The 27,275-nt window shown below is 33.8% G+C and overlaps 1 pseudogene; it reads right to left on the reverse strand.

Annotated features, from left to right (window-relative positions):
- Positions 1-8,585: 8,585 nt before the first annotated feature.
- On the reverse strand, positions 8,586-22,648 carry LOC112413729 (tigger transposable element-derived protein 1-like; annotated as a pseudogene).
- Between the last annotated feature and the right edge of the window lie 4,627 nt (positions 22,649-27,275).

Consider the following 27,275-nt stretch of genomic DNA (forward strand, 5'->3'; position numbering starts at 1 on the left):
GCCTTTATTCTCCTCCAGACATCTTCTCTAAAGACAATGATTTGAAACACCTCTGAAAATAGTCTCAGACTGTTCCTCTAATTACCAAAAGGCTAATTAAGAGACAAATTATTGGAAAAGCTTCAACTGTAACTCACCTGTAAGACCACAATTTATTTGCAACATACAGACAAGATTCTGGAGAACCTATATAATCTTAGCTATTAAGATTGTGGGATAAACATAAAAAATAAAGCCAAGTTGTAAAAGATTGATTTGGGGTGATAAAAGACTTTGGTGAAGAGCACTGCCCATTTGTCATTCCAAACAGAACCTCTAGAGCTTTTCCTCTAAAATTGAATATATAGAACTGACTGGAGGAAATTCACAGCTCTGATACTAGACTTGAAGGAAACAAGGTGTCCTTTAACATCTCTACCGCCCTTCCTTCTGTTATTTAACTCCTTTTAACCAACTTATTTACATAACTATTTTTTTTATTATATACATTATCTATTGAATGCCTCCAATAGTCAATTTAGTTTTTAATCTCTTTTACATGCCTCAACAAAAACATAAACATTTCACTTTGTTCTCCCAATATAATTTTAAAAGAGCCTTTTGATTATATCAATATTATTTAATTATAATTTTAAACACATTGCTTACTGCCAAGTGAAGTAATATCACATTCATTTTCTTGTACAATGATTGTTTTATAGTGAATCACTGCCTTGTGTGGTCATGTACACTATATATTTATTCCTAATTTATCTCTAATTCTTTGATAGAATTCTGAAGAAACTGAGATATTCTATTCTATTTTTTGGATGTTTTCTTCTAGATTACTATGTCTTTCTGTTGACTTCATGGGTTGCTCTCTATGCTGTTACATATTTCTGAATCTTTCCTTCATTTCTCTTCCAGATTGTATTGCCTTTTTACTGGATATCATATTTTCAACTTTCCTATTGTTTTTTTCCTATGTTATATAGCATATAAGTACATGGAAAGTAAAGATTTTGAGAAGATTCAAGTCTAAAGGCAAAACGTTTAAAATGAGTGAGCATAAAATGAACTAAAATTTTTCACATTGTGGAATCTCTGTAAACAATTTTGATTGACAGTCATTCAACTGGAAGAATAGTGGCAAACTACTCTAAATCATTTTACCTGAATCATTAGTTTCTCCTTCTCTTTAATGAGAAATAAGTCATCCCCTGCTTACAGCCTAAACCTAGTTTAAATTTTCCTGGAGGCTTTAAAAACAGATGGCAGCATCTGTTTAAAGTTGATATGGTTATTAAAGTACAGAAGTACCTAAGCACTAAACTTTTAACTCAGTTGACACAACCCTTCAGATATCTGAAAAATGTCCACAAAGACTTGAAAGTTATTTCTACAGTAGGAAAATGTAAATAACACAGAAGTATAAAAAAGGAAGATAGATAAACTTGATAGTGTATACTTTATCCAAGACTAAAAGCTATTGACTCAATTTGATTCACTAATATGGGCATATTTCCTCTCATATTTCTAACAATTCATCCTTTCTAGTGATTTCTGTTTTTTTTCCCCTTTTTTCTTCTCCTTTACAACCGACATGTTTGCCATTGGTGCCTTCTTTGTTCTTTGACTTACTTGTAGCATATACAACCAAAGGCACTATCAACACTAACTGGGTCACCTGTAGGTTTATGAATCTCCATTAAGCTCTGCATACTAGAGGTAGAGAAAAGAAAATCAGGAATGCATTAGTCCATCTTACTTTATTATTAGGTATATGTGATAGTTAATTGCATGTGTCAACTTGGCTGGACCATGGTACCCAGATATTTGGTCAAACACCAGTTTGGATGTTATTGTGAAGGAATTTTTAAGATGACATTAACGTTTATATCAGCCAATTTTGAGTAAAGCAGATTACCCTCCATAAGGTGGGTGGGTCTCATCCAGTCAGTCGAAGGCCTTAACAGAAAACAGATTGAGATCCTTCAAGGAAGAGGGAATTGTCTCCAGATTGCCTTTGGACTCAAGCTGTAACATCAACTCTTCCTTGTATCTCCAACCTGTTGGCCTGCCTGGCAGATTTTGAACTTGCTAACCTTCACGATCACATGAGCAATTTCTTAAATTTGTCTCTTTGCATATATACACATCCTATTGGTTCTGTTTCTCTGGAAAACTGTTTTAGAATACAGTAGAATAAAAGTCATGTAGCCAGTCTAAAAGACAAAATTTAGAGATGTAGGAAATTATTCAAAAGTGTGTTAGGGCTTCCCTGGTGGGGCAGTGGTTGACAGTCCGCCTGCCGATGCAGGGGACATGGGTTCGTGCCCCAGTCCGGGAAGATCCCACATGCCGCGGAGCAGCTGGGCCCATGAGCCATGAGCTGAGCCTGTGTGTCTGGAGCCTGTGCTCTGCAATAGGAGAGTCCACAACAGTGAGAGGCCCGCATACTGCAAAAAAAAAAAAAGAAGAGTTTTAGAGTCACAATTTGAACTTGGATTTGCTTTCAACAAAATCTCTGGAGGATAGTTACTCATATTATCCTACATTTGAATAGGACTTAGTTCTTAGGTTCTTGACCTCTAAATTAGATGTTTTATTGTATGACTTTTATAATTAACATGAATAAATTATAATACCTTATCAAAAACACTGCCTATCTGCAACAACAGAAATAGCTAAATATCCCTTCACTCATTTAAATGGTACAAAAAGTAAAAGAAGTTAGAGTTGTTGCATTACAATGTTGTTTTCCCATTCATTGAACAGAAATAAAGTGAAAAGTTGGAGACCCTGTGAACAGCCAGGCCTCAGTTTAAGTTGATAATATAGAAGTGCATTCAATTATATTCTGTATTCAAAACTATGGTAATTGAATTCATTCTCCTTATTTTAAATGTGCCTTCCCAGTGTCTATAATCCTTTATTGAATTGTGGATATTTATATAGTGTAAAGGTAACTCAAACTCTGTAAAATTTCTGAAGTTAAAAAATAAAATTTTTGATTTATTCTTAAAATTTATAGTTCTTTTATACAATAATAATAAACCAAATTCATAGACTACAATGGAATATTTGAAAAAATATGATTGTTTGCTTAACAATCTTTCTTTTTGTCTGCCAACAAAATCTTTCAATTCCCCACTTACAAATCCCATCTAGATTCAACTTCCCATGGCATCAAAAATAAATTTTCTTTCTTCTGAATGTTTCTTATCTTAGACTGCTTGGTGCCTTAACCCAAAACAATTGTCTCCCTATAACCCAACCACTACCCCTCAAACATGTTTTATAAAATGGAAGAGCCACAGATGGATGGTTCTCTATTGGACTCTAGACCCACAGTGCACACAGTTGTGTCCCAGTCCAAGTATATTTCTCCACAGGATGTTGTCCATGTACCTGCTGATTTCTTGCTGATGCGTAACATCCTAATTCTTTGTGATACTTGTTGATGAATTCATAGGCAACACAGAGTAGCTGCTCATATGAGGTGGTTTTCCATGCTATTGCATGGCCGAAGGAACCGAGTGGGTACCACGATGATGGAAGACTGCATTCAAAACAACCAATAATGAGATGGGTACATTGTCAGTGGGTGACTAATGTTCACAAGAGGACAGGTTAGTGAGATCTAAGGGTCTCTGTGGTTAAGTGGCTGGATTATGCACAGACTACAGGTTGCCTTGAACAGGTATACAGTCCACAGATACAAGAGTCATAAATCCCAAGGTTAGGCAGGTAATTTGTCAACAAAGTAATTGCAGAGTCACAGAGCACTGAAGCTTGAAAATCTGTGAGTTGAGTGGGATCTGAACAGGAACAGAGTGAGGTCCGATAATGATTGTTCTAACTAAGTGGGAGGGTTAAAAGTGCAAACATACCACCACTTGCTATTTTCCTTTATTTTTATTGTAACCATTCTATTGAGTGTGAAGTGGTATCTCATTGTGGTTTTGATTTGCATTTCCTTCATAACCAGTGATGTTGAACATCTTTTCATGTACTTGTTGGTCTTTTGTATATCTTCTTTGAGAAATGTCTATTCTAATATTTTGCACATTTTTCAGTTGGGTTATTTGACTCTTATCTGAATTTTCAGGCTGCCAGCCTGTCCTACAAATTTTGGACATTCCAGCCCTCACAATCTTCTTGTAAACCATTTCCATAAAATTTCTCTATATCTCTATAGATCATCTATATTCTATTGGTTCTTTTTCTCTGGATAACCCTGATTGATACACCTGTATGTCACTTCTCTCTTGCTACTTACAAGATACTCTCTTTGGGTTTGGCTTTCAACAGGTAGTTTCAGGTCATCATTTCTTCCAACGTTTTTTTCCCCCTTTCTCTCCATCTTCTCCTCTGACACTCACATAATGTGTATGGTGGTACCTTTGATGGCGTTCCATAGGTCCCTTAGGCTCTGGTCACTTTTCTTCTTTCTTTTTCTTTTGTGTTTTTTTGTGTGTGTGTGTGTGTTTTGTCATTTGTAATTGTTGTTGTTGATAACTGGGCATAGTGAAGATTGTAATCTAGTAAACTTGGAAATCAGATTCTCCCTTTCCCCACTGTTTGCTGTTGTTTGGTTGAGAGCTGTAGTCATCCATTTGTTTAGCGACCTTTTCAAAATATTTTGCAATGACAATATTCCTTGTTGTGTGTGGTCACTCAAATCTCTGTTTCATTAACTTTTCAGTCAGTCAGCGACCTCAGAGTGATTTTCTTAAACGTCTGGATCCAAAAAGACAAGCTAAGCAAAAATGTATTCTGCCTCTTTGAATTATTTTGACAGATGCTTCCCAGGAAGTCACTTCAGCCCAGTGGGGTGAAAACAAAGGCCAGCCTGTGTTGCCAGTGAACCTCCAGGATGCTTAAAACACATAACCCCAATTTTTAGATGACAAGGTCTTTATGTCCACCCTGGCACCAGCAAACCACATAAAGAATGTAGTCTGCCAGCCCTAGGAATGTCTTCCATAGGCTGGGAATTAGGGAATGATAGCTACTATGTGAAATACCAACATTTGAAACATATCGGTCTCTCACTTTAATAAACACTCCACTGGACACCTAGACACTGGAGTTCTGACATATTTTATTCTGACTGTTCTTGCCAGCTCAATAGCTGTTTCAGTCCAGGAACTGATTCTTACAGCTTCTTACTCCACCAAATTCCATGATGTTACTCCATTGCTAATAATTTATATATGTTTCATAGTATAATTTTTCTGAGTTTTAGTTTTGATCTGTCTTTACTATTTCTGTTTGTGCCCAAGATTTCCACATAAATTCTTCCTTGATGCATGATCTGCCTGTTCCTAGGATTTTATTTCATATTACTTAACATTTATTCTTCATATATAAACTCTTGTTAGAATTATGTGTTTCCTTGCTGCATAGGAGACATAGCTTTCTTTTCTGTTTTTCCTTTATCCCTTTTATTATCAGCTAGAGGGAATGGGCAGAAATATAACTTATTTCTGTCTTAATTGCGATTCCAAACTACAGGGTTTAATACTGTGAGTTTTATTTTTACCTTTAGCATGTTTTAATAAGAGAAACACTATTTTTAGGAGCTAGAAATATGCAATACATTTAAGTTTAATATAACATTTTGTTGCTTGAGAATATATGTAAATCATCATCTATTCATAGTAATGGTAATTTATTCAGTGAATAATGCTTTTCTTACATGCATATCATAACATAGATAAGCATAACAAGTCATTATGGTAATTTCCTTCAAATATGCACTTTAAGGAAGGAATTGCATTTTCAACTATTTCATTATGATGATATAACTGTACAAATTATCACATAATATTTTCATTATTCATATACCATTTATTTTGTTCTTTCTAAATAAGACAAGGACCTACTGCAATCCTCAAATTTAATGAAAACACTTTATAATAAACACCACAGAGCTTTTCTGTGGGCACTCATATAACTGCTAAATTTATGTTAAAATTAATTTCTGTTCTTTTAGAAGATAAAATACCATCCTCAATTTTAGTTTATATTTAGTTGATCCTAAACTGATATTGAACATATTTATTACAGCTCCATTACCTTAAGCTTAGCATTTCTTGAATTCATATGCTACCATAAGTAGATTTTCTTAAAACTTATATTACTAATGCTACAATTATGTATCTTAATCTTTCTTCTCCATTTCTAAATCACCATGGCTTATCTAGATATTTCGTTCTTAAGGCAGTAAGACATTCTAAAACAAATTTTAAAATGGCTTGAATAGATATGTCTACATAGAGGATCTTGTAAAAACTGTTAAAAAGACATTACTTTTCCTTAGGATTTCAGACAAAATCTGTGAAGTAGACCATAATATAATTTTTAAATACCTTGAATACTCTTGTGGAGAATGATAAGTTCTTGTTCCCTTTATTAGCATAATTTCTTGATTTTAGATAAAGCAATGGTAAAATAATATTACTCATAATTTGAAGCTATGGTCTTCTCAGCATTTCTTTAGAAAACTAGATGTTGAGACTACACCCCAATTTTTAAAATAATTTAATTAAATAGGGACAGCTTAAGACTAGATTATAAAACTATAAGATAAAGTCTTTATGAATTTACAGAAAAATATATTTTCAGCACAGAATCAAATGAAAATGATTGAGGTCACTGCCTCTCTCAGTTCAGAGGGTTTAGATTATCAGTAGAATTATTAGTGATGCTTTTTTTTATTTATCCAGCAAATACATATCTATGTGAAAAGAGGTGGATATCATTTATGGGAATTAAAGGAAATTTTTTTTCTTCTTTTTCCCCCAAAACTCCCAGTCCATCCCACCCACCATGAAATAATATTTGTGATAACATATTGCACAGTGCCCATTGTTCATGGGAATGAAATTAGTCTGGTCACGTGACATGACAAAATTTTATAAAAAGAATAATAATTTTCTAATTCATACAAGAACCATTATTATCATTGGCCAAAAGCCATACATTTATTTGTCCCCAATTTCTATTATCTAAGCTCTCTATTTAGTTGTTTTCACCTTGTAAAATTTTAGAAACTAAAATTAATAAACCTATGCATATACAGTCAACTAATATTTCACAAGGGAGCCACAAATAACAACAAAAAAATAACAGCCTCTTTAATAAATAGCAGTGGGGAAATTGAATATTCATATGTAAAAAATGAAACTAGACCCCTCTCTAACACCACTCATGAAATTTAGCTCAAAATTAATGAAAGACTTAAATGTAAGACCTGGAACTAAAAAACTTCTAGGGGAAAGTCTTCCTGACATGGGTCTTGGCAATGATTTTTTGGATATAATACCTAAAACACAAGAAGAAAAATCAAAAATCAGCAACTGGAATAACACCAAACTAAAATACTTCTACATGGCAAAAGAAACAGTCAGCAGAATGAAAAGGAAACCTATGGAATGGAAGAAAGTATTTGCAAATCCTATGTCTGATCAGGAGTTAATATCCAAAATATATAAAGAACTCATATAACTCAATAGCAAACAAACAAAAAACATAATTCAATTAAGAATGGGCAAAGAACCTGAATGGACATTTTTCCAAAGAAGATATTCAAATGGCCAACAGGTACATGAAGAGGTGCTTAACATAACTACTTATTAGAGAAATTCAAAGCAAAACCACAATGAGATATCACTTCACACCTGTTAGAATGGCTATCATCAAAAAGACAAGAATGCTGGAGAGAATGTGGAGAAAAGGGAACACTTGTGCATTGCTGGTGGTAATGTAAATTGGTATAGTGATGGTATGGAGGGTCCTCAAAAAATTAAAAATATAACTACCATATTATCCAACAGTTCCACTTCTGGGTACCCAAAGGAAATAAAATTATGATGCCAAAGAGATATCTCCACATCTATGTTCACTGCAGCATTGTTTACAATAACAAAGACATGGAAGCAACCTAAGAGTGTTTATCTGTGTGTGTATTGGCATAAAACCTTCCACAACTGATCCTGGCATACTTTTTAGTTTAATCTCCTATTCCCTACCCGGCCCCAATAACCACTGAAAAACTAAAAATTTCTTGTTTTTAAGACTAAGCTTGTTGATCACTTCACTCAGGAAGACTGTTCTAACTATTGTTCATATCTGGAGACCGCTCACTAGAGAGAGATGAAATGCAACTACTTCTGGGTATTAACCATGACATTTCTCAGGCTATACTGCATGTTAATCTTCCTTCTGCATTTGTTGTAACTTCTTCCTTCATAGAAGTTCAATGAATAGAGAGACAATGTTTTTATTTCTTCTTCTTCACCATCATCACCATTGCTATAATTGTAAGTTATCACCTACATTCTCTCAATCAGTTCCTGAAAAATACTAGGTAAACCATTAAATATTAAGATAGGATCAGTGAATGCATGCAATTATTTTAAAAACAGCATCAGCATCAGCAAAAACAAAGACATACATGCAATATATATATATATATATATATATATATATAAACATGCTGTTTTTAAACGTCTGTACTGTGCTTGCAGTTTCTTTGAAAGGTTTGTAAATAGACGTCTCCCACAGGCAAATGTGCTTCCAAACCTGAAGAGAGAGTCTCACTGCTCGTGGCAGCCCAGCCTCAGAGTGCGTTCAGGTGGCCGGAGGGCAGGGGTTGCCCCGGGTGGGACCGCCTGCTGCAGCCGGGCCCCCGCAGCAGCGTGGCTGAGGCCATCACGCCAGGTTCCACTTACAATAGTAAAATATGCACATGCTGAGAAATTCAAACCACCCAGAAAAAGCTATAAAATGAAGAGCTAGCGCTTCCTGTGCTCTCTCCCTCTCTCCAAAGGAAATGACTTTTTCTGGTGTTAGGCCTTCCCATTTTGTCCACCGTGGACACGCAAATATATATATATATATTCTCAAACTATAATTCTATAATGGTGAACATACACATTTGTTTATTTATTCATCCACGTTCTCCTTCATGTATAAACATATTTAGCAAATGCTTTAAAAATATCAGGAACTATGTCTGGTAAAAGAAAAATGATTACAATTAATAACAAGTGTTTTCTGTTATTAAAGGAAGTATCTATGCTAGAAGGAGAGCCATCCATTCTTACTAGTTCTACAGCCTGTGCTCTTTCTACTGGTCCATACACATTCACACAGCTCTCCTGTAATTACTGCATGTTTATCGAGAGTTCATGGGGGTAGAAAATACATTACGATAAAGTACAAGGATCAAGTAGCATCCAACGCCTTGAAGGAGATAACTAAAAAGAAAAAAATCAACTAAAATTAATTGAGGGTCGAAAAGTGAATAAACACCTGCAAATTCATTCTGATACCAAAACCAATGTCATTCTGTTTAATCCATAAACCATAAATATGCACCTACATACACACATATACAAATATCTATACACATACATATGTGTATAGATATAATTGTTATCCATATTACATATATGTATATAATTCCACTTACTGTTTTCACAACCCAACATACTGACTTTTAGTACTGATTTTTTTATTTTGGCAATTTAAAATGTATAAAGCTGTACTATGTGATTTATCAAAATGTAACCATGCAGAAACCCTCACAGAAACATATCAAAATCCATATTTAAAACGAAGTTCAAATAATGTTGTCATTAATGGAATTATGTAAATGAAGAGATCAAATAGTTGTATAAGAAGTTATCTCAGTGTATTAAAAGTGTCTGAACATAACTGTATTAAAATATCTGCTAATCATTGCTGCTTTTCCATTTGATATTGTCTTAGTGTCCGAGGGGCACAAAGTTACTTTTGCAGTTAGAGAGTTCCTCCTCTTAATTTAGCATTGTTTGATAACTATCCTAAACAAATATATTAAGAAATGATAACTACCTTCAATATATAATGTAAAATTAAAACATATTTTATGTTGTTATTATTTAGAAATAGAATGGCAAGTTTGTAATTACTATCTTGAAAAGTAAATTTTATCTATATTACATATGTTGTTATATTTTGAAATTGAGTTGTAGAATGAAAGAGTGTGGTAATGTTTTAATTTTTTGTACTACCTGACATAAAATACTCACATATCATACAATGATAAAACATATTTGAAATAATATCTCCTAGATGGTATAAGTCATACATCTTGATGAATTTGTTTGGTCAAGATAGTGTGAGCTTTTCTATAAGTAGTAAAAGAGATCTTGTATTTAACTACTTCAAAGTGAATAAAGCTAGAATAATTTTGAATGATAATTGTTGGACTTGGTGAATTCTATATAGCTGGATTCAAGTTTTTGAAGTAATATATTAATATTTGGAAAAACAATTTTTGCCAATGAAGATATTATTTAATTGATATTCTCTTTTGTATCCTAACTCTGGTTTTTGAAAAGAGTGCCCTTTTTTTGCACAATAACAAAGCTGTGTTTCTCAAGTTGGTATCATTTGTTTAAGTCATAGTAGTAATTTTGTACTTTTACTTTAAAGATTAATATTCCTTGTAAAATATAAAATATAGTTTAATACAGGGCATTAAGTCTTTCAGAATATAACACTTTCCTTTAAAAGCAATAAAAAAGTAACTGGAGGCTGAGCAGCTTGCAGATGTTCATATAAATGTATTAAAAATGAATGTGTGTCAGCTATGAACTTTTGCATTTCTTAATATAGAAAGAGAAGTTACACTCAGCCATGAGAAAGTATAGTTTTTGTTTTCTTCTAGAAAATGTTATCACATATAAAATCTCTTTCACTTCCATTTCAAAAGAAATTTCATTCATAACTTTGACCAGTCTGAGAAAATCATTCTTACAAAATTTCTGATAGGAAAAGTTTATTTAATGGTTTCTTCTATTTTTACAAGATATGTTTACTATTTTTCTTCCAAATAAAAGTACATCTAAAGTGCAGCACAATCATTTATGGCCCATTCTCTTAAATTTCTTGATTCCTTTGGAGGGCTCCAAACATTGGACCTCCACTGTCCTGGAGGACGGTGCTGATCCCTCCATGAGGTATTCTGACAGTCTGCCCTCTTTATCCTTGGAACAGATTAGCCTCATATGATTTATCCAAATGGTGGCTTGAACAGTCTTTCTACCAGTCAGAAACAGATATGAACAGTCAGTTCACACACACAAAGGACACATAAAAGGTCAATGATCATATAAAAGGAATTTCACTCTCACTGATATCAGGAAGACATACACTAAGTATCTTTGGGGACTTCCCTGGTGGCTCAGTGGTTAAGAATGGCCTGTCAATGCAGGGGACATGGGTTCGATCCCTGGTCCGGGAAGATCCCACATGCTGCAGAGCAACTAAGCCCATGTGCCACAACTACTCAGCCTGCACTCTAGAGCCCGTGAGCCACAACTACTGAAGCCCGTGTGCCTAGAGCCCGTGCCCTACAACAAGAGAAGCCACCACAATGAGAAGCACAGGCACTGCAACGAAGAGTAGCCCCTGCTGCCTCAACTAGAGAAAGCCTGCACACAGCAACGAAGACCCAACACAGCCAAAAATAAATTAATTTTAAAAAATTGCTTAATTCCTTAAAAATGTTTAGAGCCACTTAGATTTTCAACCCTTTGTGACAGTTTTTATAATTTTATTTTAAAAATCACTTTCCATTTACTCAAAATTGCCAAATGTATTGAATCTAAATTATTTAAACAGTCTCTTATTAAATGTATGAGGATGTCTCCTCTTTCATTACTGAAATAGATTTTTGTATTTTTTAATTAATTTTCTTCATTGTTATAGAGGAGTTATCAAAATTAATAATCTTTTCAAAGAAACAACTATTTTCTTTTTTCAATGTTACTATATTTTACATTTAATTTCTATTTTATTAATGATATTCTTCTGTTATTATTTCCTTATTCTGTGTTTTTATACCTGATTTTGTTTTTTTCCTGGCATTTTGAGATGAAATATTTTGTCCATGATTTTCTACCTTCTTTCATTATAAATATATGCACTTAAAGCAAAAATTACTCCCTGAGTAAAGTGTAACTGCATCCCACAAGATTTACGTTGCTTTTTCATTATCCTTTATTTAAATTTTTATATATTTCTTATAAATCATAGGTTACTTAGGAGTGATTTGTTCCCAATGGATGAATTATCTTTTTTTGATATTTATTCCTAGCTTAATCCACTGTAAACAGATAATATATTTTAATGATTTCAATAGTTTATGACAGAGCATATAGTCAATTTTGGTAAATGTATTATATATCATTGAAAACAATGGGAATTCTCATTCTTTAGTACATATTATATCTAAATTAGATCATGTTTACTATGTTGTTTAGATATTTTATATTCTTCCTTTTTTTTTTTTTTTTTTTACTGATCTTATCTGCTCCTGGGAGATGTGTTAGTCTTACAGTATAATTATGAAGTGGTGTTCCCATCTAATCGATTTTGTTACTATTGGGAATTTAAGTTGAGGAAATTTAGATTTAATAACGATAAAATATTGTAGGATACATCAGGAAAATCTGCAAATTAATTATTTTAGATAAAGCTGTTAATTAGAATATAAATCTTGGAATATAATGTAGCATTTCATAATAGAATTGAGGGTATTTTAACTCATGTCTTTTCAACTAAATATTTAAATCATTTCTTATAACTTTTTTCATTGATATCTTTAAAAATTAGACCTTAAAGTCATTTATTTTTATCTCATATTTCTTTTTGGGAGATAAATTTTTAGAATAAAACTTAATTAGATATTTGAAAAAGTAATTTTTAAAAAAAATATGGCCAGTCATATTATACAAAATAAAACAAAAATGTTTATCTCATATAATGAATCAATATGTTTTATATCAACACCTAAATAGGTGAGTTAATATCTTTTATTACATATTATTTGAGAGTATAAGCCATAATTTTAAAAAAAGCAATTACATACGGTAAAGAAATGGAGGTAAGCATGAGGACTATTACCATTGATTACTCCATAACAGAAGTCTCAGAAGAAGAAATAATCTAAGTCAAATCTTCTTGGAGAAAAAAAATGCAATATATCAGAATTCCTGATAAACATTCTAATGGTATTTACCAGTGGAACATTAATGGAGGGCCTTGATTTATAAAAAGCTTTAGCAAGCATACATGATCCATCAAGATAGCCTATTATAAACACATTTGTCCATATGGGTTTATGGTGTGCCTGGCTAGAGAATGAGGAGTAGTCAAAGAAGCCCATTAATTAATTCAACTAATCAATGGTTAAAAAGTGTTGATATTCTAAAATCAAAATAGCTTCCTTTTGTGCAGCAATGTCAACACTTACACTCCTCAGAACAAACATCTTCTGTTAAGTTTCAAAAAGACGGGCCTAGCTCTATTTTTAGTTCCGTTTTTTAAATTTTATTTTTTTTTTTGATCCTGTAATCCCACTCCTGGGCATCTATCCAGAGAATAACATGGTCCAAAAGGACACATGAACTCCAGTGTTCATTGCAGCACTGTTTACAATAACCAAGACATGAAAGCAACTTAAATGTCCATCGACAGAGGAATGAATAAAGAAAAGATGTGGTACATATATACAATGGAATATTATTCAGCCATTAAAAAAAGAATGAAATAATGTCATTTGCAACAGCACGGATGGGCCTAGAGATTGTCATACTGAGTGAAGTAAGTCAGACAAAGAAGGACAAATGTTGTATGATATCGCTTGTATGTGGAATATAAAAAGAAATGATACAAATGAACTTATTTACAAAACAGAAACAGACTCACAGACTTAGAGAATGAATTTATGGGTATGAGGGGGGAAAGGTGGGGGGAAGGGATAGTTAGGGAGTTTGGGATTGACATGTACACACTGAAATATTTAAAATGGATAACCAACAAGGAACTACTGTATAACACAGGGAACTCTGCTCAATATTATGTAACAACCTAAATGGGAAAAGAATTTGAAAAAGAATAGATACATGTATATATATAACTGAAATAATAAATAAATAAATAAATAAATGTTGTTGTAAACCACTGGGGGGGAAAATGTGGACCTAAAAGTAGGAGAAAAAAAGCATTTTGTTGGAGTTGTCATGGGCTGTGACAAACCATTAAATGATCATCACTATGATCATCATAAGTTAACCTAAGGTTAACTGCATCCATAGCTTCCTACTACAACGCATCACTATTAGTCCCCTCTACTAATAACATAATCCCAGCCAGCACGTGACTGGCATTTCTAACTCCACTTGAGACTCACTGTAGTCTCTTCTCTACAGACCATTATGGGTAAATTTTCACTGTAGCAAAATAATCAAACTCAAAAATGTATATTTTTTTAAATGAACAACTGAATGAACCTCACAGTTTGAGAGCTCTCTTATAACCATGGCCCAGGTCAAGAAATAGAATATCACGCACACTGCAGAAGCCACCCTAGTTTTACATCCCAACAAATACAAACTCCCTGCTCCATGATGATAACCACCATCTTGCCTTCTAACACTATGTATTAGTTTTTTTCTGGTTTAAAATATAAATATAACATGAATTATAAAATATGTATACTTTGTTTGTGTGACTTCTTTCCCCAGCATTATCTCATGAGAATTATCCTTGCTGACTGTAAGTATATTTTATTTTCCATCATTACACTGTCAGTGAATATTTTGTCTGTTTCCAGATATTTGTCATTATAAATAATGCTGCTCTGAACATTCTTATCTCAGTGTTCATGAACACTTTTGTATACCTACGAGTAGAATTATCAATCTTGAGTGCATGTATTATTAAATTTACTAAAAAGTGTCAAATGGTTTTCTGACATTGCTCTACTGATTTATAATCTCACAAGCTACACTTGACAGCACCAGTTGCCTCGCATCCAATACTTATTTCAGGCCTTTAAGTTTTGTTAATTCTGGGGTATTTTGTGGTATCTCATATTTGTTTTAATTTGCATTAATGAAATCATGAGTTTCCATTGATTTGTGTTTAATTAACATCAATGCAATTTATAATAAAATGAGGCATCTTTTCAAATGTTTATTGTTCATTTAGATATGCTGTTTAATGAAGTGCCTGTGAAAATTTCTTGCTCATTTTTCTATTTTAATGTGTTTTTCCTATTGATTTGTAAAATGTTTTCGTGTTTTCTGGAAAAAAGTCTCCTTTAAATTTTACTTTTGTATGTAGTTTTTGATGTTGTTAATGTTTAATGTTGTTAATTTAAATGTCATTCTATCAATATTTTCTTTATGTTGAGAACTGTTTGATTTCTGTTTAAAAAAATAGAGTTTTCTTCCACAAATTCATGGTAGCTATCCCCAATACTAACTTATGTTAACTTATTCTAATGATCACTATCAAACCACTCCAATATTCAGTGGCTTCAAACAACGATATTTAATTTTTATTAACAAGTATGCAGAGGGTCAGTGTTGGCAAGGTGACACTGCTTCTCACTGCACATGTGTGGTGCAGCTGTGTTGCCTCTGCTTCAGGCTTCAGCTCAGCTGGGATGGCCCTCCAAGTGCCTCTCATCCTCCTCTTAGAATTAGAGGGCTTGCTGGTGCATCTTCTTCTCTAGGCAGAGCAGAGTAGAAGATCAAACAGTCAAGTCTGCTAAGTGCCAAGCTTGCAAATGGCTTCTTGTCATTTCTGGATCATTTAATCAACAAAACACGTCAAATGGTCATATCTGAAGTGAAGGGGACAACAGGTGAATGTACTTCATCTCTTTAGAAGGAGACATTGCAGAAACATAATCCAAAAACTTGGGTTGATAATTAAATCTATTTCTTCAATTAGTGAAAGTATTCTCATATGTCATCTAATGTAATCTTCATTTTTTAACATTCCCTTTTAGATATAAATTCTACCTAAGTCCAATTTTTGTGAAAGGTTGAGGTATGTACCAAGTTTTATTTATTTACATTTCAAATGGATATTCCAATTTAATAATTATCATTTATTGAAAAGGCTGTCTTTCTTATGCTGCTTTGAAATGCCATTTTTGTAAATATTGGCCTACTTTTGGTCTCTTTATAATATATGTTGGGCTATATGTGTATACTTGTGACAAACCCACGTTATTTCATTGTTATAGATTTAACGATATCTAGTAAAGTAAATCTTCTATTCTTTTTCAAGAATATTTTGACTCTTCTTGGAGTAATGTACTCCATATAAAATTTAGATTCAGACATTCAAAATCTACCAAAAGAATTCAATAGGGTTTTGATTAGAATTGCATTGAATCAATAGATAAATGTGAGGAAAATTTAAATCTTCACGATAATGAGACTTACAATACTTTAAGCAACCATCCATTGATTTAGGTCTTCAATAATGTCTTACAGAAATGCTTTCTAATTTTCTGTGCAGAGTCTGGCATATCTTTTGTTAGATTCTTTACTAGGCATTTGATATTTTTCATTCAGTTGTATTATATCATTTTTTAAAACTATGTTTTGTATCACTGACATATAGAAATACATTGATTGCAATCAGTAGCCTTGTGACAATAAACTTTTTAGATCCACTTAAATCAAATAAAAAATACTTGAAAGTCTCTTTACAGTTTTCAAAGAATAGATCATACTATCTTCCAGTAATTACAATTCTTTTAAGTTTATTATACCTTCCCTATCTTCTTCACCTATTGCACTGGCTAAAATCACTAGTACAATGCTGAATATTACTGTTCTCAGAGGGAAACCTGGCTATTATGTAAAGTATAAGTGAATTCAATTTACTTTCCTGCTCCAAATACTTTAATGTTTTCCTGTAACAGTTAAGATAAAATTTGAATAGTAATGAGACCCTCATTACCTCTAACCTTTTCTTCTACATGTATCCCTTGATTATCCCACTTTAATTATATTTGAAGATTTGTTGTTTAACTACTTTTATTTATTTTACAAATATGAGCATAGTACTCTCCATGGGCAGTAAAAGTTTAATAGGTTCCTCTAACATGCTATGTTTTTTCACACCTAGATATCTAAACAGTTGCTCTTTTTCTACTATTTTGTTTTAATTTTGAAATAGTTTGACTATTTTGCAGAACTTACAAAAATAGCATGAAGAGTTGAAGTGTACCAAAGGATAACATCTTATATAACCATAGGACATTGCAAACACAGGGAAGTGATGTTAGTATAGTACTATTATTTTGGCTACATAACTTATTTGGATTTCAGCAGGTTTTACATGCACTATTTTGGAGAGTGGTATGGATTTGGCTGGCATATAGTTCTGCAAAGTTTTATCACGTAAGTAGAATATATTTGAATAACTATCACCACAATCAGTATATGGATTCCATCCATCACCACAAAGAAATTCCCTTACATAAGCTCTTAATTGTCAAACCCTTTCACCAACCCTAAACTTTGGCAAACACTTATCTGTGACCATCATAATTTTCTGTCTTTGAGAATGTTATATATATGGAATAATTCAGCATACAACCCTTTGAAATTGACTTTTTCACTCAGCATAAAGCACTTGAAATCCACTAAGTTCTCGTATCAATAGTTTGCTCCTTTTTGTTCCTTAGTATTATTGTACCATATGGCTGTACCAGAGTTTGTCCATTCACCATTAAAAGACATTTGGGTTGTTTTCAGTTCTGGGCTATTACACATGAAGCTGCTATTAACACCTGTGTACTGGCTTTAGTATGAACATTCTTCCAGTAATTTCACTTGTTTCGCAGTCTCACTTCATTCATTCAGGTTTGTAATAAAATGAAAACTCCTTAACCAGATATTCGCTGATTTTATTTTCTACATTAACATTTCCACCCCAGTAATTCTCTACCACTTTACTGCTTTTGTATATTTTCTACATTGTATATTTGTATGTGTGTATATATACATGTGTATATATAAATTACTATATATATAACTTTCTAACTCCTCCATTATAATGTAAGTTCTGTTTGGGAAAGGACTTGTTTATCTTATTTATCTCTGATATCCTGGCACCTAGGAGAATTCTTGATATATATTATTCCTACAAATGTTTCAGTATTAATTTTTTTTAAATAACCACTTACTATTTCTTATTCTTTTATAACACATCTGTACTTTTACTCCACATATTTCAGTATTAGCTTCCATTTCCTACTGAGTCCTTGATCTTGGTATCACATACTTAAAATCAAAATATTTGCTTTATGTTCTTACAGATACCAAGAATTATCCTAACACTTTCTTCATATGTAGAGCATTTACCTCTTGAATATCTGCTGTAATTCTAAACTCCAATTCCTAAATAAACATCATCAATGCATTTGATGGGTGACAATGTTGTCTTCAACTCCTCAACTGTGTAATGCAATTTTGGTGAAATGTTTTCCTTGTCAACATGTTAGCTTACCATTGCTTATGCAACCTGCTGTTTTTATTTTTCTTTTGGAGATCGTTATGAATAAATAATAGCAGCAATGTAGACATTTAGAGATACATTCATGAAAAAATGAGGCATAACGTAAAGTATACTCATAACATAAAGCATATTCAAAAGATGAGAGCTTTGACCATATTATTCTATAGAAGGCAGGCAGTAAATGATGGATGATAGACTATATGTGAGTAAAATCTCATTCATTCTGAAATAGCTATCACTAGTTTTAGTTCAACAAAGGATATGTTAATTGTGAGGAAATACCATAAACATGTGACATGATGCTAATGTCTCAGCTTTCTCATTTTCTCTATGAGAATAAGAACAGAATGTTTTGGGTCAGTAAGCTCACTAGGATAGAGCATGGTCCTAATAACTCACAGGATGGTTTTTCTTTTAGCCACTTAAAGACAACTGAGATCCTGTGATGTCAGTAGAAAAAAACTGCATCTAAGACCTTGCCTAATTGTTTTCACTTTTAATAATACATAACCTCAAAAACAGAATCTTGCCAGAAACACACATACACACACACACACGCACACACACACACACACACACACATTTTATACAAAGCAGAATGGTTGAGAAATTCTGAGAGCAAATGTACAGACTTCTCCCTCTAATTACTTCCTAAGTAGCTTTCTCCTGAATAATTTGCCAGGTAGTTTTGGACTTTCACTTGGATGTACCATAAGTACCTTAGGGTCAACAAATTGAAATGACTGTATATGTTAAGTGTTCCTTTAATAGATAGTCAAATGTAATCTTCATAACAATGTTTCAGTATAGAAGACATCTCTCCCTTTACTATATCTGTGAACATAAATTTAGAGACTAACATCTCTAAAATTATTCCACTAGGAAAATTTGTAACTCCAATTCAATAATTTATTAATTTACATTTTTATTTGTTCATTCCATAAGTATTTATTGAGAAGTATTTATAGGCTAAGTATTCTTTTCATGTACAGTTAAGAACAGAAGACATAATCCCTAAAAACTCATCTCATATATGTACACACACACACACACACACAGAAAAAAGTTCCAGTGCAGGAGAACAATGCTGAGCTAATGCAAACATGAAAACTGATATGTCCACTGAATTTAGTAATATGGAAGTCAATGGTAAATTTATGGATAAAAATTTAGGCTCAGTGATGTGTAATGATATGTCAATAAGAGTTGCAAAAGGGAAATCATGAGTATAGAACTTTAGAGAAAAGAAATGAGCTAGTAGCAGAGTACAGGAGTATGGGGAAAAAAGAGATACTTTGCTATTGCTCTGTGTGTGTGCCATTTTTTCTTTATTTTAATGGTAAAGACTAGAACTCACTTCAACATGTGGATGCAGTTGAACTGTAAACGCAAGGTGTTGAAAATACATTTAAGTGAGGATACAGGCATACCTGGGAAATATTGTGGGTTTGGTTCCAGACCACCATGATAAAGCAAATATCATAATAAAGTGAATCACATGAATGTTTTGGTTTCCCAGTATGCATAAAAGTTATTTTTACAGTGTCCAGTAGTCTATTAAGTGTGTAATAGCATTATGCCTAAAAATTGCACATGGCTTAATTTGAAAACACTTTATTGCTAAAATATGCTAACCATAATCTGAGCCTTTAGCAAGTTTTGCTGGTGGAAAGTGTTGCCTCAGTGTTGATGGCTGTTGACTGTTCAGGGTGGTGGCTGCTGAAGGTTGGGATGGCTGTAGCAATTTCTTAAAATAAACTAACAATGAACTTTGCCACAACCATTGACTCTTCCTTTCGTGAAAGATTTCTCTGTAGCAGGCAATACTGTTTGATAGCATTTGATTCACAGTAGAACTTCGTTCAAAATTGGAGTCAATCCTCTCAAAAACTGCCACTGCTTTATCAACTAAGTTTATGTAATATTCTAAATCATTTGTTGTCATCTTAACAGTCTTCATGGCATCTTCATCACAAGTAGATTTCATCTCAAGAAACCACTTTCTTTGCTCATCCATAAGAAGCAACTCCTCATTTTTAAAGTTGTATCATGAGATGGCAGCAATTCAGTTTCATCTCCAGGCTCCACTTCTAATCCTAGTTCTTTTGCTATTTCCACCACATCTGCAGTTACTTCCTTCACTGAAGTCTTGAATCTCTCAAAGTCAACCATGAGGTTTGGAATTAACTTCTTCCAAACTCCTGTTAATATTGATGCTTTGAATTCTTCCCATGAATCACAAATGTTCTTAATGGGATCTAGAATGGTCACTCCTTTCATTAAGGTTTTCAATTTACTTTGCGCAGATCCGTCAGAGGAATCACTATCTATGGCAGCCTTAGTCAAATTTACTCCTTGATCCATGGGCTGCACAATGGATGCTTGTTAGCAGGCATAAAAACAATGTTATCCTCCTTGTATCGATACATCTCCATCAGAACTCTTGGGTGACCAGGTGCATTGTCAGTGAGCACTAATATTTTGCAAGAGATTATTTTTTCTGAGCAGTAGTTCTCAGCAGTGGGCTTAAAATATTCAGCAAACCATGTTATAAACAAATGTACTGTCATCCAGGTTTTGTTGTTCCATTTATAGTCCAGAGGCAGAGTAGATTTAGTATAATTTACTAAGGGCCCTAGGATTTCTGCAATGATAAATGAGCACTAGCTTCAATTTAAAGACACCAACTGCAGTAATCCCTAATAAGAGAGTCAGCCTGTCCTTCGAAGCTTTGAAGCCAGGCACTGACTCTTCATCTCCAGCTATGAAAGTCCTAGATGACATTTTTTTCCAATAGAAGACTATTTTGTCTACATTGAAAATCTTTTGTTTAGCATAGCCACATTTTTAATTATCTTATCTAGATCTTCTGGATAACTTGCAGCAGTTTCTACATCAGTGCTTGCTACTTCACCTTGCACTTTAAAGTTATGGAGATGGCTTCTTTCCTTGAATCTCATGAACCAACCTCTGCTAGCTTCAAACTCTCAGCATTCATAGAATTGAAGAGAGTTAGGGCTTTGCTCTGGATGAGGCTTTGGCTTAAGGAAATGTGGCTGGCCTGATCTTCTATCCAGACCACTAAAACATTCTCCATACTGTGGGGCCTTTAGGGACTTTCCACCCCCTCACTTGTTCCCGTAAACCAACCTCTTGCGCCACTCCTTCTCCCTATCGAAACCAATTCTTCTCCCTATCGAAACCAATTCTTGGAGTTTTTCAGTTGACGGGGACTTTCCAGCCAGCGGGTAATTTTCCAGTTGCCCGTAACAGGTAACGGCCAGAAGGTGGGGCAAAAGTTCCTAAGCCAATGAATTCAAAAGTCACCACATTTACCCAATCATTGTGAGAATATACCCGCCCTATGAGTAAATAAACCTATAAAAAGTATGTGATTCCGCTTTTAGGGGTTCCCCGTCAGCCTCCTGCGTGAGGTTCAGGGAACCCCGGTGCATCGGCTCCTAATAAACCTCTTGCGTGTTGCAGCGGCTCTCGACTCTTGGCGGTTCTTGGGCGAGTTGGAATCCCTCGTAGACCGTTTGGGTCTAACAATACCAGCAATAAGGCGGTTTCATTTTCGTATCATTTGTGTGTTCACTGGAGTAGTGTTACCGAGTCCAAGCTCACTCTGCTCGCCGCGTGACAGGCCAATAAATCAGAGATGAGGTGTTGAGGCAAGGAATATGACTTTATTCGGAAAGCCAGCAGACTGAGAAGATGGCAGACTAAAGTCTCAAAATAACCATCTTTGGATGCCAGTTTCTTTTATAGCACAGAGACGGGGAGGAGATGGGGAAGTAAAGTAAAAAGGCTATAAGTTTTGCAAATATCCCCTGAATGGTCAGCCTCAGGGAGGGTATGTGTTAAAAAAAATTCTTCTTTCCTCTAGTCATCTGCAGGTGGAACAGGGTCTGGATGTTTCCCTGAACAAAGGCACTTTGGTTTAACATTCAGGCAGAGGGGCAGGGTTCCCTGAGGCAGGCCATTATATACAGACAGTATCATTTTAGTGAACAAAAGCAGTGGAAAGCAAAGGTTAAAGTAAAAGAAACAGGTCCAACATGTAGTCTGATTTGGCTCTTCCCTGTTACAGTGGCACTTTTAATTTCCTTCAGGAACATTTTCTTTGCATTCACAACTAGGCTAAATATTTGGTGCAAGAAGCCCAGCCTATCTCAGCTTTCAACATGCCTTCCTCACTAAGATTAAATATTTCTAGCTTTTGATTTAAAGTGCAAGAACTGCAACTCTTTCTTTCACTTGAACACTTAGAGTCCATTGGAGGATTATTAATTACCTAATTTTAATATTATTATTCCTCAGGGGATAGGGAGGTGCAAGTAGGAGGAACAACCAGTTGGTGGAGCAGGCAGAACACACATAACATTTATCAATTGTTTGCCTCCTTATATTGTTAGACCCAAACGGTCTACGAGGGATTCCAACTCGCCCAAGAACCGCCAAGAGTCGAGAGCCGCTGCAACACGCAAGAGGTTTATTAGGAGCCGATGCACCGGGGTTCCCTGAACCTCACGCAGGAGGCCGATGGGGAACCCCTAAAAGCGGAATCACATACTTTTTATACGTTTATTTACTCATAGGGCGGGTATATTCTCACAATGATTGGGTAAATGTGGTGACTTTTGAATTCATTGGCTTAGGAACTTTTGTCCCACCTTCTGGCCGTTATAGTTGTTTGTTCATTGTGGCGGTTAGGGCGTATACCTGTTACGGGCAACTGGAAAATTACCCGCTGTCTGGAAAGTCCCCGTCAACTGAAAAACTCCAAGAATTGGTTTCGATAGGGAGAAGGAGTGGCGCACGATAGGGAGAAGAATTGGTTTCGATAGGGAGAAGGAGTGGCGCACGATAGGGAGAAGAATTGGTTTACGGGAACAAGTGAGGGGGTGGAAAGTCCCTAAAGGCCCCACAATATGGGTACGGTTTGTGGTGCCCAAAAACAAGTATAATAGTAACCTCAAAGTTCACTGATTACAGATCACCATAACAAATCTAATAATAATGAAAAAGTTTGAAATATTGTGCAAATTACCAAAATGTTACATAGAGACACAAACTGAGCAGAGGCTATTGGATAAGTGGTGCCTATACACTCGCTGGACAGAGGTTGTCACAAACCTCCAATGTGTGAAACATGCATTGTCTGTGAAGAACAATAAAATGAAGCATAATAAAATGAGAGATGCTTGAGATAAATTTGGTTGACACTGTAACACGCTTATTCTACTGAAATCCTAAGTCTCCCATTTAATCAATGCACTGAGAAAAAACTTATAAAATCATTTCCTTTTTCTGTATAGAAGTTATTCATCCATTCTTGAGTCTACTTTCATACATTTATTACCATAATAGAATTTTCTCAAAATAGGAAACGCTAGATTTTTGTGAGCATAAATAATCCACTTAAACTTCATGTTTTGTAGTAGGCTATAACCATATTTTCTGTACATGAAAGACAATGTGAAGTTTATTAATATTAAATTTACTATTGATTGATGATTGGCAACCATGTATATGACAGTTGAAATGTTTAGAACTGAAAAAGAACACAAAGTCCTAAAGAAGAAATACTTGTTGTGGAGTGGTGAAAGCATCAAAGGAATATAGAATTTAAAGTCATGAAGCAAAGGAAGATTATTCCTGGAAACTGTAGCAAAATAAGATATGCCATAGCCCTGAAGGTAAAGAGCTAAATATCAGATCAAAGAAGGAAAATAGGGATGCAACTCTTAAAACCTGGTAATTGTCTTACACTCAAATTACATAATTTAATGGGACTAAATCTTTGATTCATTATACTATTTCAATGCCTACTCTAAATGATGAAGGTCTTAGCTCCCTCTCAACCTGAATGTACTTTATTACTTTATTAATTTATTTGACAAATTTACTAGTTCAACTCCTGTCAAGAACTCTGCAAAGTACTATAGATACAGAGATGGCCATTTTATAAGGGGATTCAATAGTTAGGGGGGAACATGCAAATAAACTGCTAAGCTGCGATAAAATTTGCTCAGTTTAATTGCAGAGGCTACAAAATGTGCAATGGGAACAGAGGACTGAGCAATTATATACCTAGGAAACTGGGAAATGCTTTATTGAGAAGGCTGTATGTAGATGTCCCCTGAGGAATCAGTAAGAAAATCTTCACAGCTGTTAAGAATGAGGAAGATGAATTTTCTAGGGAGAAGAGTTAGTTTATTCAATGGCACGGGACATGAGCTGGACAAGAAGCAGGAAGGATTGAAAGTTATCTTCTGTTGTACAATTTTAAAGTCCTCATCAGAGGAACTGGCATGCAACAAAGTGAACTATAATATGGTAAAACATGGGTAATACGCTCAGAGAGCTCATATACCTGTTGTGCGTTGGGTACATCTTCCTAATTTCTGTCTTTTTTATTTGGTATCAATACCATCATTTATGTCCTACTGAAGACATCTTAACCAAAATATTATAGGCTGTCTAATAAAGAGACCACAAAGCCTTTGTATATCATTGTTATGAGTCTTATTTGTTAAGATAATATATGTAAATCGAGCTCAAACAATGAATCTAGACTGTATTTCTATTTGAAGTGGATAACTCTATAATGCCATCCATTCATTCACTCATATTTATTCCTTTTTTTAAATTTAGTCACTCCTTCAATACACTTTTTTTTTTCATTTACACTCTCCCAAAGTATTATGCTGAGTCTGTGGATAATGAAATTGACAAAACAGACTTAGTCCCTACCTTAACGAGATTAACATGTGAGAGGTGGTAGTGGGATGTGCATTAAATCGACCTTGACAAAATTAATTATTCAATTAAAATTGTATTGAGTGCTACAAAGGACACATACATGTTGTTTTCGGAAAGCATAAGTGGAGCTAAACTTTCTAAACAGGGAATACTTCCCAGAGGAAGACAAAATAAAGACTGATATTATCATAAAAGAATATGGTTCCTCCTGCAGCTGCTGTTATTAATATTTAGTTCAAACTAATTATCAGAGCATTTTATCTTCCATGTGCCTAATCACTACTCCATTTGGCTGCATTTAGTCATAATTTTAACACTTTTAAAAGTAAATGTGTTCTTAGTTTTAGATTCATTACCACTCCCTCCTCTTGCCTGACATCTAGTGGAAGAGATAATCAGTGGAAAAATCACCAAGGGGAAAATAAATGAAAAGGTCAAATCACACAAGGGAAATAGCAAAGGAATTACCTTTCTGGATCACTAAACTTTATAGAACGAGTAAGAGTTTCCACATTTCATTACTATAGTACACTTTGTGCTTTAACTCTACATTTTATTATAATTTTAATATATTTCCCTATAAAATTCCCTAGTAATTAGCTAACAGTATTCTTCACTGGTGTTGCATCATTGGCAGAAAAGTAGCTTTCTCCTCTTGCTAATCCTGAAATACAACATGTATATAGAATTTCACGTGATCTCAAATTGTCTTATTCAAGTTTTCCTAGAATATGAGGACACTATTAGATAGTGTTTAATTTCTCTAACAAATTTAATTTTCAGACTCATATAAATGAGGATAAATCAGCGTATAGATTTCAAGGTTAAGAAATTGATTCAGATATCATACAAAATACATGTGTTTTACAAAAGAAATTAACCAATGTAGATAAAGTATAGAAGTAAATGTGAAGAGCCTTAAATAACGTGTTAAAAGATACTCACTAGAGGTAAGATTTATTTCTAGGAAGGTAGAAGTAGCTGTTGACTTTCATAGTTTCATTACCAATAGCTCTTTATTGAGAATATGAGAGAAAACATGTATTCAGGATTTGCACTGGTATTTTTAGGTCCATCATTGTGTGTTTGTGTGTATGTGTGTGTATAAATATATTTCTGTGTACCTTTCAGAAGGTTTTAAAGTTTCTCTTTGTAAATAACTAATTCTATAGGTAGTTTTTATATTTACCTACAAACAATGAGATAAAAACTAAACTTTCAAATGTATTTGAAAGTTCTAAACTAATGTATTCATATTAGTCTAAACTACATTAGAATACATTCTAAACTAATGTATTCATATTAGTCTCTTCTATAAGCAGGGCTCACACAGATTAGTAAAGTAGCAAATATGAATGTATTGATATTTCTCTTTGGGGAGCTAAAAAGCCTCTTTTCATCATCTTTCATCTCCATATATTCATTTTTTTATATTCTATTTTCTCTCTGCTTTTAAACTTGTGTCTTTAGAAAATTTCATTACTTCACTTTGCCCATGTTTGAAGTTATTGTTTGTTTTCATTGTTATTTTGTTGTTTGTTGAGGAAAGAACTCTGAAAATATTCTCTATGGCAGTGTGTAATGATCACAAGAAAATTATAGTAAAAAACTCTTAAGAAAAATGATAATAGGTCAAGTAGGTTATACTGGGTTAAGAGATTCTCTGTAATTGGCAATTTTCTTTAACTTAAAAAAAGAAGGATTTTCAAAAACTGATGAGGCATTTGAAAGGGAAAACATAAAGCCAATAAAACAGGTACTATTAAAAAAGAGAAATGAAAAAGATTTAAGAGAGTTGAAGGTTACCGGAAACAAATTTCACTAAATGCCAATTACAACAGTAAATATATCTCTAGGCTAAATAAGCAAATCTATTGTGAAAAATACATAAAGGCCCATACACTGTAGACAGCTAACTTATTCATCAAAGTTGATTACCCCAATGGGGAATAATAAGGACTAATTTTCATCAACACAGAAGAAATTAGCAGATTATGTAAAAATGCCTGCAAATCCGTATATTACTTTGGGAGAAAAGAAAATGACTGAGCCTCTGAAAAATAAATATACTTTAAAAAATACCCTTTATCTTAAAAAAATTAGATGTTGAAAAAAAAATCAGCTGAAAGCAGAAACAT

The sequence above is a fragment of the Neophocaena asiaeorientalis genome, unplaced genomic scaffold, assembly GCF_003031525.2.
Source record: "Neophocaena asiaeorientalis asiaeorientalis breed wild unplaced genomic scaffold, Neophocaena_asiaeorientalis_V1.1 scaffold175, whole genome shotgun sequence".
Classification (NCBI taxonomy): domain Eukaryota; kingdom Metazoa; phylum Chordata; class Mammalia; order Artiodactyla; family Phocoenidae; genus Neophocaena; species Neophocaena asiaeorientalis.